A 7,688-nucleotide genomic window follows, 5' to 3' on the forward strand; every position below is an offset into this window, starting at 1 on the left:
CCGCAGCAAGGAAGTGCCTCCTTATTACATGCAAAATAACGATTGCTCCACCTGACAGCGGGGACCCACCGGATGGGCCACCGTATTTCGCAAAAAAAAGTTTCCCCCTAACTGCTGGGACCCACCAGCTACATCTTCGCACGCAAGGAAGTCTGTCTGGGTAAAAAAACAATTCGCCCCCCTGACTGCTGGGACCCACCAGCTACATCTTCACAGGCAAGGAAGTGCCTGACAGTCGGGACCCACCTGGTCGAAGCGTACGTAGCATTGTCATTCAGGTCGTGAACGTGTACGTACATACTGATCGATGTAGAGGCGTGCACGTGTCGTAGTAGAGGCACGCACATGTCGTAGTAGAGGCGCGCGTGTAGCATGTACACGTACGTACAATGGACAGGGTGCAAGAAAGAAAGTACGACCGCATACGTACATACGGGCGGGGTCTCGAACGCCTACTCGCGCATATGTACGGCCAGGGCTCGTGAACATGGCTGGGTCGGAACGGAGAAACAGCGTCGTCGTCATGTTCATGGGGAGGCAACGGAATGCGTCGTGTTCATGTGGGAGGCAACGGAATGCGTCGTGTTCATCGGGAGGCAACGGAACGCGTGGGAGCCAACCGACTGGGTCGGAACGGAATGCGTGGTCGTGTTCATCGGGAGGGCTTGGACGGAACAGGCGATGGAAACGAGTCCTGGCGTACCGCAGAACGGAGGAAACGGCCTTGTGTTCGACCAGCCACGTTCAAAACGGGATCTTGTTCATCGGGAGGGGTGTGGCGTACCGCAAAACGGAGGAAACGAACCTCCTACGGTCGAAACAGGGGTCCTGTTGATCGGGAGGGGTGTGGCGTACCACAAAACGGAGGAAACGGACCTCCTACGGTCGAAACGGGGGTCCTGTTGATCGGGAGGGGTGTGGCATACCACAAAAGGACAAAACAGACTTGTGTTGGAGTGCTACAGTCGAAACGGGGGTCCTGTTCATCGGGAGGGGTGTGGCATATCGCAAAATGGGACTCCACGGGATACTGCTCATCTCCACCGTCGACCTCCTCCAACCTCCACGGGTTAGTGTTCATCCATCGTCGACCTCCTCGAGCCTCCACCTGCGACTGTTCATCCACGGGCTCCTGTTCATCCAGCCTCCACCGCGCGCTACTCTACCGGCTACTGTTCAACCATCCCTCTCCACGGGCTCCTGTTCAACCACCCCTCCACGAGCTACTGTTCATCCACCCCACCACCGTCTACTATTCATCCAGCCCTCCACGGGGTCGTCCTGTTCATCCAGCCCTCCACACCACGGGGTCCTGTTCATGTAGAGGCAACGCCACCACTCACTATTCATCCAAACCCCCCCCCCTGCAACGCTCACTGTTCATCCAATCGATCGGCTTCAGTTAGCAGCAGTAGCGAAGGAATTGCTCGATCGGGTTCAGTTAACAGGCATCGATCGATCGCTCGGGTTCAGTAACGCGTAGAGCCCAATGCCTCGCTCGGATTCAGTTAGAGCCAACGCCTTGCACACACACGCGTACGTGTATGAGAAACGCGCATCGCTGGGCCCCCGACCTCCCACCGTAACTGGGAACTCCCCAAAATTTTCCTCGCCCTCGCTTCTACCACGGTTTTTTCCGTCATGGACGGCCCAAAGAATGTCATGCAGCTGCGTCTCCGGCCCGCCCAGGACGAAAAGCCCATTTTCTATCATGATTTTTGTCATAGAAGTAGGAGCCCACCACATCTATGATGACATCAGGTTTTGTCACAATTACCGTCATAGAAGTGTCATATGTATGACAAAAAAAATTCGTTCGGCCCAAAATGTCACGGTTGTGTCTTTTTTGTAGTGTAGGTAAGCTTTTCTCCTACTTCCCCCCTTTTTTCTTATCTAGTTTGTAATTAGTGGACCTCTATTCTTTTACTGAAATAAAAGACTGTGGAGCTGTTGCTTCACAGTAAATAGTCAAAAAAATATACACAGGTTGACGCCCCACGGTTTACAGAACACCGAGGCCGGCTCATACACGTGTCTGGCTCGGTTTCTACCTTCCCTAACTTACAACACAAGTTTACACATCTCATGTCGGTTTACGTTTATGGGCTCTAAATCGCCTTTGGGCTCTGGGCCTCTAAACTTCAATGATAGAATGCCATACTCCCTGTCTTCATGGGCTTAAATACGGATGAGCATAAACCGGCCCCTCCTGGGCGGTTTATACTGAGTAGTTATATCCCCAACAGAAAGGGTGATGCAGCAATAGTAGCGTAACTATTTCCCTCAGTATTTGAGAACCAAGGTATCAATCCAGTAGGAGGCTCCGCAAAAGTCCCACGCACCTACACAAACAAACAAAGAACTCGCAACCAACGCAATAAAGGGGTTGTCAATCCCTTCACGGCCACTTGCGAAAGTGATATCTGATAGAGATAGTATGATAAGATAAATATATTTTTGATATTTTATGATATAGATTGGAAAAGTAAGATGCAAATAAAAGTAGGTTGAAAGCTTATATGATAAAATATAGACCTGGGGGCCATAGATTTCACTAGTGCCTTCTCTCAAGATAGCATAAGTATTACGGTGGGTGAACAAATTACTGTCGAGCAATTGATAGAAAAGCGAATAATTATGAGATTATCTAGGCATGATCATGTATATAGGCATCACGTCGGCAACAAGTAGACCGACTCTTGCCTGCATCTACTACTATTACTCCACACATCGACCGCTATCCAGCATGCATCTAGAGTATTAAGTTCATAAGAATAGAGTAACACATTAAGAAAGATGACATGATGTAGAGGGATAAACTCATGCAATATGATATAAACCCCATCTTTTTATCCTCGATGCCAACAATACAATACGTGCCTTGCAACCCCTGCTATCACTGGGTAAGGACACCGCGAGATTGAACCCAAAGCTAAGCACTTCTCCCATGGCAAGAAAGATCAATCTAGTAGGCCAAACCGAACTGATAATTCGAAGAGACTTGCAAAGATAACTCAATCATACATAAAAGAATTCAGAGGAGATTCAAATATTTCTCATAGATAAACTTGATCATAAACCCACAATTCATCGGATCTCGAGAAACACACCGCAAAAAGAGTTACATTGAATAGATCTCCACAAGAGAGGGGGAGAACATGGTATTGAGATCCAAAAAGAGAGAAGAAGCCATCTAGCTAATAACTATGGACCCGAAGGTCTGTGGTAAACTACTCACAACTCATCAGAAGGGCTATGGTGTTAATGTAGAAGCCCTCCATGGTCGATTCCCCCTCCAGCGGAGCGCCGACGAAGGCTCCAAGATGGGATCTCGCAGATGCAGAAGGTTACGGTGGTGGAAATTGTTTTTTGTTGGCTCCCTGGATGTGTTCGGGGTACGTGGGTATACATACGAGGAAGAAGTAGGTCGGTGGCCGCCCGAGGGGCCCACGAGACAGGGGGCGCGCCCTGTAGGGGTGGGCGCGCCGCCCACCCTCGTGGCCGCCTCGGCTGCTTTTTGGCTTGCACTCCAAGTCCTTTGGACCACGTTCGTTCCAAAAATCACGCTCCCGAAGGATTCATTCCGTTTGAACTTCGCTTGATATTCCTTTTATTCGAAATACTGAAATAGACAAAAAAACAGCAATACGGGCTGGGCCTCCGGTTAGTAGGTTAGTCCCAAAAATGATATAAATGTGTAAAATAAAGCCCATAAACAACGAAAAGGGGTAATATAATAGCATGCAACAATAAAAAATTATAGATACATTGGAGACGTATCACCGCTCTGCGCAGCCACCTCGGGGGCGAGCTGATATCGAGCCCTCGAGTGGGCCGGAGAGATGGCGCCGATGTTGCGGCGGAGATGGCGAAGATAGCAAGGCCGACGATGAGGACGCGCCGCTCTACGCGGCCGCCCTGGGGGCTAGTCGATGTCGAGCCCACGAGCATTGCCGGAGAGGCGATGGCGACATCACGATGGAGGTGACGAATATGGCGAGGCCACCGACGAAGGTATGCTGCCTCGCGCGGCCGCCTCGGAGGCGAGTTGATGTCTAGCCCTCGAGTGTGGCTGGAGAGATGGCGGCGACATCGCGGCAGAGCTGACGAAAAAAGGTCCCGCTCGGACCGCGGTTCCATCAGCAGCTTGCCCCATGGTGGGCGCCAACTATCGTGGTATTCTCGCGTCAGTCGGCAGGGGGAGTCATGAGGCGACAGATGCCATGGGGAGGCTTGAGGTGAGGGCAAGACTGCTATGGAATATCCGGGGACGGGGATGCGAGTAGCATGCCGTGGTTTAATAAGGTTCGGGGCTCTCCGGAGAGATAATACCCCTACTCCTGCATGTCTGTATACTTGTGGTATATCTGGTACAGAGTTGGTCCTGAAGTTGTATCTGAGCTCAGTGTCGTAGACATCTTGCTTCATAAATATGGGTGGCCTGTGTGCCTTGTTACCGGCTAGCCTATGGCATGTATGCCCGTGAGAGCATGTGAGTGCTCATGCGTGTGTGTGAACCTGAGAGGATGGATGGATGGCTGTGTGCATGCGTGAGAGTGTGAGCTCCCCTGGGTCACTTTATATACTAGTGCCCAGGGACAAGATACACTATTGGTGGTGGCTCTACACTATACATGATGGTGGGTGAACAGTGTACACCTATGCAGCAATAGTGGCCAGGCATGGCCACAGGGTGGCTGTCTTGTTGTCTTGCCGGTGTCGGATGTAATGTCGCAGTTGACTCCAAGCAGTCGGCTGGTTGGCGTAGCCGGCCGGGCACCCGGATGGCGGGGCACTCGGACAAGGGGCCGCCTGGAGCGACCGGGCGGCGAGCCGGTCGGAGCAACCGGACTGAGAGGCATGGGCCGCCCCGATGTCTTGAAGCGTTGCTTCACCGCCTTTTCTATACCCGAGGGTGATTCCCCCGACAATAGCCTCCGAGCCTCCGGGCAGGAAAAGTTGGGCGGAGGTTTTTTAGCGGGCGTCGATGTAGAAGATACTGACGACGGCCGGCTGCGGCAGCAGCCGACGGGGCTTGCTTCCGGTGGGGGCGCGTGAGCGCACCCGCTGGGTGTAGCCTCCGAGCCTTCGCGCAATTTTGAAAAAGTTGGGTGGAGGCTTTTCGCGGTTGTTGGCGTAGAAGATGGCATCAAGGGGCCGGTTGCAGCCGGCGGCGGGCGTGCAACAGGCGCGACATGTTCTGAGTGGGGGCGCGCAAGCGCACCCGCTGGGTGTAGCCTCCGTGCCTCCGGGCAACTTGGAAAAGTTGGTCGGAGGGTCTTGTTGTTGATGAGGAGCGGATTCGGCCGAGCAGATATCCGGGTCGCCAAAACCGTTTAATCCCCAGACGTGTTTCGTGTGGGTGGCCTCCAGCGTTTGCTCTTGCTAGCTGGGCAGCCGCTCTGCGGTCTGTAGCTGAGACAAGAGTGAGGCTTTGGTACCACGCACGCTACTAAGCTGTCTGCGGGAACTAATGTCTCAGGCGAAGCGGCCAGCCTCCGGGCTAACTATGGCTGGCGCCTGTGTGAACAATGATGTAACTGTGATAAAATGCAGAGATAGCCCCACGAGCATCGCCCGAGGTTATCCGTGTTTGCGTTGTGCAAAAATATGTGGGTGAGGAGCTCACATTGCTTTGACGTAGACGAGGCGGGGGTTGAAGAAGATAGCCGACGCGGCTTGGCGCTCGCGGAGCGCGCCGGCACACCCGCTGGGTGTAACCTTCGAGCCTCCGGGTGCTGGAAGAGGGGGGTCCCGGCTACCTAGGTCCGACCAAACGGGCGTCAAGGTGGACAGGAGGCCGGGCTGGCTCTTCAGCTAGCCAGGCATCGGAGGCGGCGTGGAGACCGATCGGCTAGGTGATGATGCAAGCTGGCCGGACGGTGACGCAGGCAGGGGGTCACGACTGGCCGCCTAAGTGGCGAAGCAGGCGGATGGCAGGCAAACATTTTTTCTTTTTTTCTTTGGCCGGCTACTGCAGCCGGACGAAATCTTTCTTCCCGGACATTTTTCTCTCTATGGCCGGCTGCTGGCAGCTGGACGGAAGCCCCTTTTTTTAAAGCCGGCTGTTGACTTTTCTTCTCTGTTTCCTGCATGGGGCAGCCGACTTCTTCCTTTCTTGTTTCTTCTCACCCGGACTGTCGGATAGCAACGACCACAGGAATGGCAGGGAGCCGGCAGCCGGATGCGGACGGAGCGGGCGGGGCCGTGCAGTAGGCTGGCGCGGGAGCCAGCCCGGGATGGTGCCAAGCCGCGCGGGAGGCGGCGTAAGCAAGGCGTGAAACAGGCGGGCGCGGGAGCCGGCCCGGGATGGTGCCAAGCCGCGCGGGAGGCGGCGTCAGCAAGGCGTGAAACAGGCGGGCGCGTGACGCAAGCGGCCAGATGGGGGTAGGGGTCGACGCCGGCTAGGCGCGGAAGGCGGCTCGGGCTGTGGGCGGCAAGCGTGGGAGGGCCCCAGGCGGCCAGGAGCGCGGGTGACGGCTGGCGCGCATGGCCAATGCAGCAGGCCGGAGCGGGGCTACGACGTAGCCGGGGCGCGCGGGAGTCGGCCAAGGGCCGGCCGGAGGCGTGACATTTGGCGGGGCCAGCGCGGAGGGGGCCGGGCCGGCTACGGCATTCAGCCATGGTGGCGGAGTGGGTGCCGCGAGGCGGCGCGCGAAGGCGCGGGAGGCGGCCAGGCGCGAGGGCGGGGCATGCGGCGGGGAAGACAGCCGGCCGCGGATGTGCGTCGCCAGCGCGCGCGACGCGGTAGCGCGGTTGGTGGAGAGCAGTAGCAGGTAGGAAGCCACGGGTGGACGGCTGCGGGAGCCCGTGAGGCGGCCAAGCGAGGCAGAGCGTCCAGGGGCGCAGTGGCGCGGGGAGCCGGCGTGGATCGTAGGTGAGGCGTCGTAGAGGGGCCGCGTGGAGGTCGGAGGCGAGGCAGTGGCCGGGCACGCTCGCTGGAGGCCAACTGGGCGATGCGGCGCAAGGCAAACATCGGCAACGCGCGCGCGACCGGCGGGGTTGCGGAGCGGTGGATGCGCGCAGGGGAGCGCGGGCAGAGGGGGTGGGCCGCTGCGTTGACGCACATGATCAGAGCCGAAGTGCAACAGGGGATAGCTGCGCGGCGAGCACGTGGGGCTGCTGACGCGAGGCCATCGGGCGCGTGGAGCTGCGGTGGGGATGAGGCTGCGCCGAGAGTAATTGACAAAAAACTACCACATTTCACATATCCGTCCCACAGAACTACCACATTTTGAAAACTGACCAAAAACTCCAGATTAGTGATAATTTCGTGACAAAAAACTACCAGGTTGAGTTGATGACCGTTTTTATGATTTTAAACCTGTTTATGACATGCGGGACCCGCGTGTCAGAGCTGACGTGGCGGAAAAGTTAACTCCGTTTATTTCAACAGATAGATTAACCGTTATTACAGGTAGGTCCCACATGTCAGCATCTACCTTCTTCTTCCTCATCCTCTTTCTCTCTTAAGCATTTCAACGAACACTTGGTGTTCGTACCCGCGTGGTGAAACAGAGCATGGGCACGCTGTCGAGGACGCGGAGCTCGCCCTACCGCGTCGCCGGTGGCCTTGTCTGCAAGCTCGTGGCGTTGGCCGCCGCGAGCCTGGTCGCGAACCCCAGCCTCAGGCAGCTCGCCAGCGTCTCCTCCCTGCCCTCCATCTCCCCCCGCAGCGCCGCGTCGGC

This window comes from Triticum aestivum, chromosome 5B (genome assembly GCF_018294505.1).
Source record: "Triticum aestivum cultivar Chinese Spring chromosome 5B, IWGSC CS RefSeq v2.1, whole genome shotgun sequence".
NCBI lineage: Eukaryota > Viridiplantae > Streptophyta > Magnoliopsida > Poales > Poaceae > Triticum > Triticum aestivum.